Raw genomic sequence first — 14,765 nt, forward strand, 5'->3', positions numbered from 1 at the left:
AGGGCTCTGGCAGTGCTCCTCCTTGCACAAAGGCGGAGGTAGAGGTTCTGCTGCTGGTTCGTTGCCCTCCTACGGCCTCCTCCACGTCTCCTGATGTACTGGCCTGTCTCCTGGTAGCACCTCCATGCTCTGGACACTACGCTGACAGACACAGCAAACCTTCTTGCCACAGCTCGCATTGGTGTGTCGTCCTGGATGAGCTGCACTACCTGAGCCACTTGTGTGGGTTGTAGACTCCGTCTCATGCTACCACTAGAGTGAAAGCACCGCCAGCATTCAAAAGTGACCAAAACACCAGCCACGAAGCATAGGAACTGAGAAGTGGTCTGTGGTCCCCACCTGCAGAACCACTCCTTTATTGGGGGTGTCTTGCTAATTGCCTATAATTTCCACCTGTTGTCTATTCCATTTGCACAACAGCATGTGCAATTTATCGTCAATCAGTGTTGATTCCTAAGTGGACAGTTTGATTTCACAGAAGTGTGATCGACCTGGAGTTACATTGTGTTGTTTAAGTGTTCCCTTTATTTTTTTGAGCAGTGTAATTGCATTGCTTCAATATGGTCCATATGTGCCAAATACAGCTGGCACAGACTTTACAGTGCTTCCTTACGAACCTTGTTCAATGATGCAGAGTTAAAAAATATATATAATAAAACATTTAATTGTAACTAACAGAAGATAAATAAAATACACAAGAATGCCGCTATTTACAGGAGTACCAGTACCAGATCAATGTGCAGAGGTACTTGAGGTATATACAGTTGAAGTCAGAAGTTTACATACACCTTAGCCAAATACATTTCAACTCAGTATTTCACAATTCCTGACATTTAATCAGAGTAAAAACTCCCTGTCTTAGGTCAGTTGGGATCAACACGTTATTTTAAGAATGTGAAATGTCAGAATAATAGTAGAGAGAATTATTTATTTCAGATTGTATTTATTTCATCACATTCCCAGTGGGTCAGAAGTTTACATACACTCAATTAGTATTTGGTAGCATTGTCTTTAAATAGTTTAACTTGAGTCAAACGTTTCGGATAGCCTTCAACAAGCTTCCCACAATAAGTTGGGTGAATTTTGGCCCATTCCTCCTGACAGAGCTGGTGTAACTGAGTCAGGTTTGTAGGCCACCTTGCTCGCACACGCTTTTTCAGTTCTGCCAACAGATTTTCTATGGGATTGATGTCAGGACTTTGTGATGGCCACTCCAATACCTTGACTTTGTTGTCCTTAAGCGATTTTGCCACAACTTTGGAAGTATGCTTGGGGTCATTGTTCATTTGGAAGACCTATTTGCGACCAAGCTTTAACTTCCTGACTGATGTCTTGATATGTTGCTTCAATATATCCACATAATTTTCCTCACTCATGATGCCATCTATTTTGTGAAGTGCACAAGTCTCCCCTGCAGCAAAGCACCCCACAACATGATGCTGTCACCACCATGCTTTGGGATGGTGTTCTTCGGCTTGCAAGCCTCCCCCTTTCCCCTCCAAACATAACGATGGTCATTATGGCTAAACAGTTCTATTTTTGTTTCATCAGACTAGAGGACATTTCTCCAAAATTACGATCTTTGTCCCCATGTGCAGTTGCAATCCGCAGTCTGGCTTTTTTTATGGCGGTTTTGGAGCAGTGGCTTTTTCATTGCTGAGTAGCCTTTCAGGTTATGTCGATATAGGACTTGTTTTACTGTGGATATAGATACTTTTCTACCTGTTTCCTCCAGCATCTTCACAAGGTCCTTTGCTGTTGTTCTGGGATTTATTCACACTTTTCGCACCAAAGTACGTTCATCTCTAGGAGACAGAACTCGTCTCCTTCCTGAGCGGTATGACGGCTGTGTGGTTCCATGGCGTTTATACTTGCATACTATTGTTTGTACAGAAGAATGTGGTACCTCCAGGCATTTGGAAATAGCTCCCAAGGATGAACCAGACTTGTGGAGGTCTACAATTATTTTTCTTAGGTCTTGGCTGATTTCTTTTTATTTTCCCATGATGTGAAGCAAAGAGTCACTGAGTTTGAAGGTAGGCCTTGAAATACATCCTCAGGTACACCCCCATTTGACTAAAATGATGTCAATTAGCCTATCAGAAGCTTCTAAAGCCGTGACATAATTTTTGGGACTTTTCCAAGCTGTTTAAAGGCACAGTCAACTCAGTGTATGTCAACTTCTGACCCACTGGAATTGTGATACAGTGAATTATAAGTTAAATAATCTGTCTGTAAACATTTGTTTGAAAAATTACTTGTGTCATTCACAAAGTAGATGTCCTAACCGACTTGCCGAAACTATAGTTTGTTTACAAGAAATTTGTGGAGTGGTTGAAAAATTTGTTTTAATGACTCCAACCTCAGTGTATGTAAACTTCCAAATTAAATTTTATGTACATGAAGGCAGAGTAAAGTGACTAGGCATCTGTTTTAGATAATAATAAGAGTAAATTAAATTACAGAGTTGCAGCAGGAAATTATGAGTGTAAAAGTGTGTGTGTGTATTGTGTGTGTGTGTTTGTATATATGTAGTGGTTGAATGTGTGAGGGATTTGTGTGGGAGTGACAGTGTAGTGTGTGGGAGTGAGTGTGTATGTGGTGTATATATAACGTCTAGTGAGTGTGCGTAAGGCCAGTGCAAGATAGAATCAGTGCAGATAGTTCAGGTACCATCAATTAACTATTTAGCAGTGTGGCATTTTCGCAGTCTTATGGCTTGGGGGTAGAAGCTGTCTCGGAGCCTGCTGGTCGGATAATAGCAGATTGAACAGTCTATGGCTTGGGTGGCTGGAGTCCGTGTCAAACTCAATCCATGGAGGTGCTAGTGTCTGTGTGTTTTTGCTTCTCCCTTGTACTTGTTTGATGAATTAAGGTCACTAATTAGTAAGGAACTACCCTCACCTGGTTGTCTAGGTCTTGATTGAAAGGAAAACCCCAAAACCAGCAGACACTAGGCCCTCGATGATACTAGGCCCTCCAAAAATAAAATGTTATCCTACAGGGTCAGAATTAGCCAGAAGCTTAAACGCTGCAAATCATATTGGTCCTAGTCATACATGGCGGTTGCTCTCCAGGACGCTCTCGCCCTAGAGTCAGAGCTGCACTCACTTTAGACCTGGGACATTGGGTGGGTGCAATTAATTATCAGTTAGAACAGAAAACCAGCAGGCTCCGGACCTCGTAGGTTAATTTAAGAGTTGAATACATCTGAAGCCAATGATCACGTGACACCATTCAGTCCTCTGTAAAAAACAAATTGAAGTGCATTGAAGCCAAATTAAGTTGGCGTCTCTTGGAGACATATGCCGGGTTCAAAACAACTGGGAAGTCTGAAAAAAACGATCTCGGACTGGGAAAAATCTATTTGAATGGTCACTCAAATCGGAATTCCAACTCGGGAACTTGTGCCTCTTTCTAAGACTCCGACTTTCCAACCTGAATATCACCGACGTCATGATAAGCCGCATATTTTTCCAAGTTCCCAGTTGTTTTGAACGCGACAATAACATGCACAGTTTGAGCTACTCCAGGAAGTGACGTTGCAGGCTAGCTCAGAGCTCCCCCTCACATTGAGTAATCTCGAGTTGATGTCCGCGCCCCAGTGAAAATCGAATTAGCATAATAATAGAATCTCCATCAAAATCCGTCTGTTTTGCATGGGCTGCATCTCAATCAACCGCATCTGCCGATGTCGGCCTTCCGCATATGTGGTGAAAGGTGGCAGAGTGTTTGTCAGACCATGAGACATCCTGTTTTGTTCTCATGAAAAATGCAGACCTGCCAACCCTGTCCAACTTTTTATAATACCAGAAACACGTGGCAAATTGGAGATTCAACTCATGCGCATAGCACATGCCGAATTGGGGTTTTCTTTCCCTCGCACGCTCCAGCTCGCCCTGTTTGTGAGTCTATAGAAGCATTGCCTCTACAGCTAATACCGGACACTTATTCATTCTTCATCACACAGTCTTCTAAACTCCCGACTCCATTTAATGCCAAGATGTTAATATTTATTTTGGATTATACTTTTGTTATGCTTTTTGTGACGTGGATCATAATTACAGTTAGTCTATCAGGTTGCGTGATCCTCATAATGTTACGTGGAAAATACAACTAATGGGATGGAGAATTAAATGTAAATCACGCTCGCACACGGCGGCCAGTTATTTTTCATATTTGCATTTCATTTCTTTCACTAGCAAACGCAAGTGAACTGCTGGCACTTTAGAGCCCACTGAATGTCCATCTTATGTTCGCTAACGTTAGCTTGAAACAATTAGTGTTTACTTTTCCATAACACAAGGAGTCGAAAACAGATTTGTCCATGTGTTTACATACAGCTGACAGTTGGCAAACTCAGCATCACAACAAACAGGTGAAGGGGCAGTTTCGGGGTAGCTACATCAAATAATGATGTATTAATCTCCATGTCCATTGACACAAACTCCGTACATGTCTGTGTGTTGCAGCTCGAGAATCAGGATAGATTTACTCAGTGGATTTATTTTTAATTAAAATGTTTTTAAAAAAGAGGCCCTATTCTTCTCTGCGTACTTTTAACTCAGATCTCGTACCTGCATACATGGACAGAGAATTGCGTAGTTGATACGCAAAATGTGCGCAGGTCTGAAAATGTGCGCAGGTCTGAACGGTTTGGCTAACAAACTACTATGGAAAGATGAGACTCAAACAAAAACAATGGAGTTCTCCATTTGGCTCCCCCCCACAAACAGGACTCATCCAACATCAGTACCACCAAGCAGTTTGGGCTACACACTAATTTAACCCCACTATGGAAAATGGAGACACTTATGTACATGTCAGTTGTTTTGCTCTAGGACAGAAATGTGTCTCCCACCAATTTAACCCAACCCCTCTGAATCAGAGAGGTGCAGGAGGCTGCCTCAATCAACTTCCATATCTTTGGTGTCAAGGGAGAAGTTGTGGTTAGCTGCCTTCCTCAACGGCAGAATGGCAGATTTTGCCCCCTCGGGGAGTCGAACCAGCAACCTTTCAGTTACTGTCCCAATGCTCTAACCACTAGGCTGACACTGGTACCGGTTTAAGAAATGAATGGAAGTATGCAGACTATACCAAACATTAGGAACACTTTCCTAATATTGAGTTGTACCCCCTTTTCCCCTCAGAACAGCCTTAATTCGTTGGGGTATGTACTCTTCAAGGTGTCGAAAGTGTTCCACAGGGATGCTGGCCCATGTTGACTCCAATGCTTTCCACAGTTGTGTCAAGTTGGCTTGATGACCTTTGGGTGATGGACCATTCTTGTTACACATGGGAAACTGTTGAACGTGAAAAGCCCAGCAGCGTTACAGTTCTTGACACAAACTGGTGTGCCTGGCACGTACCTCCATACCCTGTTCAAAGGCACTTAAATCATACACAATCCATGTCTCAATTGTCTCAAGGCTTAAAAATCCTTCTTTAACCTGTCTCCTACCCTTCATCTACACTGATTGAAGTGGATTTAACAAGTGACATCAATAAGTGATCATAGCTTTCATCTGGATGCACCTGGTCAGTCTATGTCATGGAAAGAGCAGGTGTTCTAAATGTTTTGTATACTTTGTATATGGAAGTAGTTTAGTGCATAAAAAGGGGTTAAATGTGTCTCCAAAAATAAATATAATACCCTGATCTCTTCTTATAGTTTTTTTGGCTATCTGTTTTTCTATTTATGAATATGTTATTTAATGCATTTCTATGGGCAAATAGCAATAAGTCCAAATTACTTAAAAAATATATATACTTTTTTGATACATAAAAGGGTCCTAAAATTCAAAATCAAATAGCTAAATTATTCTTGTTATGGCCACCTTAAAACAGTTCCATATGTTAGCTTAGTAGAACTGATGAGGCGTTCTTTGAAAATGGGGATGGGTAGCCTACTTGAACAAGTGAAATACAGGTATGTAAATAATGAAAAGGCATGAGGGCAAAAACCTCCAAAATACCATTTAAAACCCCTTTATTCAGAGGCTTATTTTGGCTAATGGCCTGGATAAAAAGACTAAATCAAAGTTGATTAAGGGGAGGGTAGACTATGCTTGGTTTTTAATCAAATGAATCTAAATGAGGAGAAACCGATTTGTTTTTTATATTTCTAAATATGAGATTCACCGGCACAAAAGGAAAATCTCCCCTTCCATGGGCCCTGTGCGTCATGACTTGATAGTCATGACTTGATACGCTGCGCTTCCACACTGAAAATCCATTCCAAAATCATCTGTGTTATCTGTAAGACCTGCTTTTTGCGGGTCTTAAAATGTCCCGTCAGCCCCTCTCCTTGTTCGGGCGACGTTCGGCGATCGACGTCACCAGCTTTCTAGCCATCGCCGCTCCATTTTTCGTATATCCATTTGTCTTGTCTTGTTTCCATACACACCTGGTTTACATTTCCCCAAATAATCTACTTGTATTTAACCCTCTGTTTCCCATCATGTTTTGTGTGTGATTGTTTTCATGTTAGGTAGTGTTAGTTTACGTGCGCTACTTTTATGTTCCGTTTTTTGAGCGCGTTTGTTTCATGTAGTGCGCTCGTTTTTGGAACTATAATAAAAGTGCGCCTGTTCATTGTATCTGCTCTCTTGCACTTGACTTCGCCTACCATACACCATCCTGACACCTGCCGCCTTAGCGCCAGCCGAAAATAGAGCCCATTATCTTATGAGTGGATGAAACTTCTATAGTGTGGCTTACATAGTGTTTCCTTATTATATATATTTGCATTTTTTGTTTCTTTGTAGCTCGAGAGATAGTGATAAGAGAATGGTATAATCATTATAAAGAGGAAATGTTCGGGAAGTATGGCTCAAACACTCAAACATTGCCATGTGATGGGAAAACAACCTGCTGCACCAGTGACAAGATTTGTTATACAATAGTTTTCAAAGTGATAACTTGAGTTAAAAACTAATCAGAGCTATAAAAATGTTTTTCTAAATATTGCCACAAATGTATGCTGCTCACACTTGATAACTGAGGTCCAGTGTGAGTGGAAAAGGCTATGGCCTTTTCCACATTGTGATTCAAATAATGATGCTGTAGGCTCTGTTGATTACAGCTCCCATCGGACGCTGTAGTGTTAGTCCTTCCGATAATGGTATGGCGACAGGTAGCGTAGCGGTTAAGAGTATTGGGCCAGTAACTGAAAGGTTGCTCGTTCAAATCCCCAAGGTGGAAAAATCGTCTGTTTTGCCCTTGAGCAAGGCAGTTAACCCTCAACAACAACCGCTCCCCGGGCGCCGATGACGTGAACATCGATTAAAGGCATCCTCTCAGATTCGGAGGGTTTGGGTTAAATGTGGAAGACACATTTCGTTTTAATGCATTCAGTTGTGCAACTGACTAGGTATTCCCCTTCCTTTATTCAAATACTTCTGCGGCATTAGGCAAAAATCATATTAATGTATAATCATGCAGATGCGGTTAATTTGCAAACATATGAAGCAGAAATCTATAATTATTTTATATGAGTAAATATGTACATAATTGGATGTTGATCAAACCTGTCATTATTTATAGCACTACTGTTTAGGTTCTGTATCATTCTTGGCAGTCGTCCCATCTTTGAAAGCAAAGAGGAGATAGAGAAAAGAAGAGTGGGTGAAAGAGATCAATTGGAAAATAGGAAAAATAATAGACAGGCAGAGAACAGGCATAATGTGTGTGTGTGTGTGTGTGCGTGTGTTTATGTGAGCATGGACCACATGAAAATACATTTGCTTTCTATGAGATTATGACATGCATTAAGAACATTCTAAAGCTGCTCTAAATTTGTGCTTTTTGCTAATCCACGCCATTCCATCATTTTCTGAGTGGTGAAGCGAGTCATCAGATAATGGCGGACATCAATGACCCCAACAAGGAAGAGGAATAGGTTCATTTGTTTAAACTGTTACTAGCCACTTTGTCATTATTATGTTTGACTGCACCGTTATTGATTATTACTGTCATTATTGCCAGTGCAGCCATAATTAAGATCAGTATTTGGCAAGCAGCCAAATGACAAGCGCACAATTTCAACCAATGTATTATAACTGTTCATGACATATTTTAAACAGCATACACTGAACAAAAATACAATCGCAACATATAAAGTGTTGGTCCCATGTTTCATGAGCTTAAATAAAATATTCCTGACATTTTCCATAAGTACAAAAAGCTTATTTCTCTCACTTTGTGCACAAATTTCTTTACATCCCTGGTAGTGAGCATTTTTCCTTTGCCGAGATAATCCATACACCTGACAGGTGTGCCATATCAAGAATCTTATTAAACAGCATGATCATTACACAGGTGTACCTTGTGCTCGGTACAATAAAAGGCCACTCTAAAATGCACAGTTGTCTCAAGTTTTGAGGGAGCGTTCAATTGGCATGTTGACTGCAGGAATGTCCACAAGAGCTGCTACCAGAGAATTTAATGTTAATTTCTCTAGCTTAAGCCACCTCCGTCATTTTAGGAAATATGGCAGTACGTTCAACCGACCTGACAATCGCAGACCACACGCATGGGTTCGTGTGGGCGAGCAGTTTGCTGATGTCAACATTATGAACAGAGTGCCCCATGGTGGTGGTGGGGTTATGGTATGGGCAGGCATAAGCTACAGACAACGAACACAATTGCATTTTATCAATGGCAATTTGAATGCACAAAAATACCGTAAAGAGATCCTAAAGCCCATCGTGAGGCCCATTTTTTTTTAAAGGTATCTTTGACCAACAGTATTCCCAGTCATGTGAAATCCATGGAATAGGGCCCAATGAAGTTATTTATATTGACTGATTTCCTCATATGAACTGCAACTCAGTAAAGTCAATGAAATTGTTGCATGTAGCATTAGGATTTTTGGTCAGTATACTTATACAGTATACCCCTTTGGAAATTATTTTTTATGTAGGCCACCTTAATGGAAGTGTTACCCATGCACGTTGTTGATAAATATGCCATGACTTCATGATGGTTGGCTTCTCAAGTAGGAGCAGACCCTGAAAGTCTTTATCAAATCAATATTCTTGTAAACAAAGCAATTAATTAATGAAATGTGTCCGTTTTACTACAATTGCCATGTTACATATTGTGAAAGGGGACTCCCCTCAGTTTAGAAGGTAATTTAAAAATACCATGAGCGTTCTCTGGAAACGTGAAGTTAACTCCAGTTTCAAACAAGCAGCCCAACAAAATGATGTGACCCCGCCATCTAAAAATTCAGGAGCGCGCAACACGTGATTTATCTGCCGAAAATCAAGTATGGCGAAATCTGTGAATGATTCTCGCACTGGTGCTTTCTCCAACGGGTCCTAAACTTTACACTTTGGATAGAGTGGAGCTGCTGCTGCGTACGGAGACTGGATAGAAATCACCACATTCATGAGGGTGTTTGTTCAGGTAGTTTTTCTTTGAACGCAGATATGACAAGCTAATACAAGCGAGATTAGACATTTTAAACCGTGTTTGCTTGACTTGATAGAATTGCAACTATTCAGACGGAGGCGAAGTTGTTATCGCGGGCTCTTTATCTGTATATGGTTTGGACTTTCTTTTTCAATTTAAAGTATCGCCTAGTAAATAACTATATTTTGAAAGTGGGTGGATGTGAGATTTGAAAGTGAGATCATGTCGAACTGTCATAATGTATTTGGGCGATATATTGTAGCAATACAGGCGAGTCCCAGTGGTCCAATAGTCAAATCGGATACAGCATAACGTTAGTCCCATAGGAATCTACGAATACTGTTGTAGTTCGAGCTACCTTGTAACTAGATGAAATAAGATACTTTGGTGACGGTTGCTGATTATGCATGTTGTAAATTGAGATTATTGCACTTGACGTTTGTGTGAATTCGTTTATTTTACGGTTCATATCCGAAAGACAAACATTTTTCAACGCAGGGTTGCTAATTATATCGGATTTCCCACGTTTCCAAAGGTGACATTTAACCAATGATTTATATATCTATACTAGATGACTAACAGGGTTCGCTGTTTTGAAGCCACCGCGCCTCCATTATGGCACTCTTCCACCATTTTTTATTTTATTTAACCTTTATTTAATTGTAAAACATATTTTGGATTCTATAGAAATGCATTTATAAATGTCTACATTTGTTTTTGCCACGTTTATTATATTACAGACACCTTAATGCATACTTGTAAATATTTTGTGTGAGCTAAACATACAAATAAATATAAAAAAGCCCTTAAAGTAAACTATTTAGAAAGTACTAATGTTATTGTTCCCACTACAACAAAACAATACTTAAGTACATGTAACTTTGTTATTGATACATTTACATTAAATATTGTAGAATTCCATTAATTCCTATGGAGGACTGGTTTTCTGAGGAGTGCCAATATGGTGAGCGGTGGCATCAAAGCCTCTCATTGGCCAATACATAGTAGCATCAGCAAACCAGGGTTTATATAAACCATTGCATTTAACACATCCTGCTGTTCACATCTATTTAGGCTAGGCAGTGACATGTTTACTTCAGTAATTGCTTGAGTTTTCCGTGGCATGGATGTCGTATTTGTTTCAAAAGTGCTTTGTGGTAGGCTACTCCATAACATGCAGTCATGTAGATAACATTTAATTAGCTCCAAATGCAATTAAGGATTCTGACATTTACACATCATTTCACGTCCGAATCCTTAGTTGTATTTAGAGCTAATGTTTTCTGTCATGGCACTAATGGGTGTCAGGCCTTAGTTTTTTTATTAAATGGAACCTCAAATTTCCAAATATTATTTTGAGTGTGATTTGGGACATTTACACTAGACAGGGTTCTACAGATGAGTAATAAAGGGTTAATACATCCAGTTGCACTTTAAAGGGCCAATCAGCAGTTGCTAACATACATTTTTGGAGGTATAAAGTAATGATATCTACCCACTTATTCTTGAAGAATACAAAATATGAGCTTGTTTTACTACATTGTTTGTAAACAGTGTAATTGTAAACAAACACTGTATAAACGCCAAGATGGTTAAAAGTACAATGTTGATACTATGGATGGTCAGTCCTTGCATCCAAAGCCTTGTCTACGAGTGATTACATTTCTCCAGCCACATCCCTCGGCTGTTTACCCAAAAAAGTATCAGGGTGACAGCTTTGTTGTTTGAACTTTTAAATTGCCCTTTTAAGTTGCTCTTAAACCTGTAACAACATTGTATTAACTTGACCTCATTCCAATACTTGTTTTTTTCAGGCTATTTGCATTGCAATGGCATGCAAATGGTATTGAGCAGTTGCCATTAGCCTACACAAGTGGAATAGGCTCTGTTCCTTCTTTATCACGTTATGTTAGTGATTTGCTCACTTGTTAGAGCATGCCAGAGTTTGTTTAAGCATGTGTTGAACTTGAGTCATTGGGGTTATGTGTTGGTACTTTTGTAGGCCTATGTCTGTGTTTCAGTGCGTTTGTGAAGTGAGGAGGTGAAATCGGAGAATAAGGGTTAGCTAAAATGGAGTCGGAGGAAGAGTTACAATAGCATTGCCTTGATTCCTCGCATCCTCTCTCCTCTCATCCTTCTCAAAATCATTGGATGAGAAGGTCAGAGGGGGACCAGAGGCCTCAAGTTGAGTTGTAAACACACTAACTCTAATCTAAGTAAGCTCTTGCTCCTAGCATATAGATATTCCTTCTATGTTCCAGTTCCCAAGGACTGGCGTTCATCAATCGTAAGAAAGAGCAGCCTTCCAAGAATTTGGCACTGACAGTGGACCGATCTTTAATGACGACTAGTGATGGGATTTTCGACTCTTTTTACTGACGCTGATATTTTGGACTCGTTCAGTCAAAATAACTGATCTTTCGATAAATTTCATTCATTTGAGTCAGTAATGCCCATAGCATGCATGATCCCCTAATGGTGAATGTTGAACTGAACTCTGAAGAGTCATGATTCTACGAGCCTCTCTTTCACATGTCGTTCACCATATGGCGCTTATTGAGCCAGAGCAGTGTATATTAAAATCAGGCCAAATAAATTACTAAAATGAACGAGTCAGTAAAAAAATCAAAAATCGTTTGCGAACTGCACATTACTAGTGACGACTCAATCTCGGGAGTGGGACTGAATGGAGTAGTAAGTTTCATCAGTTTAAGGATGCATCCATTGACAGCATTTGATACGGGGGTAGTTTGATTGTATTATGTTGGGATTGCTCAAAGCATGTGCTGTATTGTATGGTATGTTTTACGAGAGATGTAAAAATAAGTATAGAAAATTATTGTACCATCTGATGTGTATTTTCCATAGTAACACCCGGCCAGAACAAAAACATGTCCCAACTGAACGTGACTCAGGTAGCCTATAGAGTTTTCCCAGGGGCTCTGAGAATTGTCCTGGCTTCATCCTCTTGTACCCATTGCCCCCTTAGCCCTATTATCAGACAGTTTTGCATCCCATTGAGCTGCTTTGAACTCCGACCCGGCTGTTGTTCGTTTGGCCTGTTCCAGACGCTTTAAAAAAAGTCCCCAAGAATGGGCAATTAGGCAGAGTTGTCAATTAGAACGGTCGTTTGTTGATGTTGTCACTCTAATGAATGCTAATGGTCTATTAATGGCCCGGAGACAAGGTGACATGACGCCTACGCGTATCAGCAGGGCAGAGTAAACTCTAGTTTGCCTCGTTCTCCTTCATTCTGCTGCTTGTTCGAGTGCTGCAAAGACTGGCGATATGAAGAAAAGGAAGGAGAACGATGGGGCGAGTGGTAATGTGAGTTCGAGAAGGGAAGAGAAGAGAACATGTTAATAGAGTTGTTGTGGAGGGAAGAGAAAAGAAGGGGGGCAGAGAGAGAGAACATAGAGTGATGGTGAAATGGAGCTAGAGCGAGAGAGAGGGCAAGTTTGACAGGGCTGTCATGTAGAAGGCTCGGCAGATGGCAGGGAAAGTGTTCACTTCCTGCTTTTTGTATGGCTGAAAATAGACAGGCTTTTTGTGGCCGTGGCCCAACACGGGGTGTCAATGCTCCTACTACAGAGAACCGCCTCAGCTAAGTTTGACAATGGTAACAATTCAATGCTTGAAAGGTTTGGAAAGATACAAGGCTTTCCAAACAATTGTTGGTAGAACCAGATTGTAACTGAGAGAACCTCCATTCTGAAAGCCTTAAATCAGATTTTTATAGATGCAGGCAGTTTATTTGAAAAGGTCAAAGGTATAAATGAGCCCCCAGTGAATTTACCTGACTCTCCTATGCACTTCTTCGCCAAGTTCTCCTTCTCATCCTTCTCTGTTTCAGAAGTGTTTAAAGCCCTGAAAGAAATTGATAGAAAAAAATCCCCAGGCCCTGAAGATCTAGACCCCCGCCTCCTACACCTAGCTGCAGACATCATTGCTCCCCTTTAACATGCATTTTTAACCTCACGCTTGACGTTAAGGAAATCCCCAAGTTATGGAAATCTGCTTTTGTACTGACTTTCCTGAAAGGTGGAGATCCTTCGCTACTTGACAACTATCAACCCAAATCAAAATTGTCTGTACTGTAAAAGGTACTGAAGTCCTTAGTTGGTAGGCAGCTGAAGGCCTACCTCCAAGAAAACAACAAATTACATGGAATGCAATCAGGTTTTAGGTCTGGAAACATTGAAGGTTTTAAATTACATCCACTGTGCTCTTGACAAGAAGTTACATTGTGTGTCTGCCTTTATTGATTTGTCAAAGGCATTTGACACCGTGGACCATGCTGTGGTTTTGCAAAGGTTAAACTGTTGTGGAATTACTGGTCATGCTCTAGATTGTGTACAATTTGATAGGTCATTTATAAACCAATGTGTAATGGCGGATGGTTGTAAATCTGAGTCCACAGAGTTGTGCTCAGGTGTTCCACAAGGTTCTATTTTGTGCCCACCGTTGTTAATTTTGTATTGAAACAGCGGATGTTCATTTTTATCTAGATGATACTGTTCTTTATTTAAGTGAAGGTAGTTTATCTTTAGCTTTTGAAAATGCCCAAAGAGCATTTAACACCATACAACATAATCTGTATGATTTGAAGCTGGTTCTGAATTTGGGTAAAACAAAATGCATGGTATTTTCAAATGCTAGCCATGTTACTAATCATGTCATTACTACATTGGTGTGTACAAATATTTGGGTGTGTGGGTTGATGACAAGCGTGGAGAACTTGATAAGGAAGCTCAAGCTGAGAATAGGATTTTATTACCGGCATAAGGAGCTGGTACGATGTACACTACTGGGGGATTTAGATTTTAGTGACGTGGCCCTCAGGTTCATTACCAATTAAAAACGTCTAACTGAAAAACGTTTAATTGTGATCTCTACAGTGCCGTTGGCTGGCCGTCATTGACCTTGCGTAGGCGTAAACACTGGTATACACTGATTTATAAGGCCATACTGTGTAAAATACCACTATCTCTGTTCTTTTCTTTAATCAGGTCGGTAAATAAATATAAATTACAGTCCCATTCTCATTTGCTTTTAACAGTACCAAGAATTAGAACAGGTCAAGGTAGAAATAGTTTTAGTTACTCAGCTCCGAGGTCCTGGAATTATCTCCTGAACATTTTAGTTTTGTTCAATGTTGTTAGTTAATGTAAGTTGTTTTGTCTGAAACTTTGTTCCCCCTGCTTTGTATGATGTGTTACGGATTTGCAAAACATACATTCGGTTAAATTCCTATGTACCAAATAAAAAATACAAGAAAATAGGATGGAAAGCAATTTAACAGCTCTACTGATGGTTTTGTCACAAAAAAAAAGTTGCGTTATGTAGAG

The 14,765-nt window shown here is 40.2% G+C and overlaps 1 long non-coding RNA gene across 1 annotated transcript in view; it reads left to right on the forward strand.

Annotated features, from left to right (window-relative positions):
- The first annotated feature begins 9,282 nt into the window (after positions 1 to 9,282).
- Positions 9,283 to 14,765, forward strand: part of LOC118956122 — a 43,835-nt gene continuing 38,352 nt past the window's right edge. The window contains exon 1 of the long non-coding RNA XR_005045715.1: positions 9,283 to 9,411. This is a non-coding gene — a long non-coding RNA (uncharacterized LOC118956122). The remainder of the gene's footprint in view (positions 9,412 to 14,765) is intronic.

Source organism: Oncorhynchus mykiss, chromosome 3 (assembly GCF_013265735.2).
Source record: "Oncorhynchus mykiss isolate Arlee chromosome 3, USDA_OmykA_1.1, whole genome shotgun sequence".
NCBI lineage: Eukaryota > Metazoa > Chordata > Actinopteri > Salmoniformes > Salmonidae > Oncorhynchus > Oncorhynchus mykiss.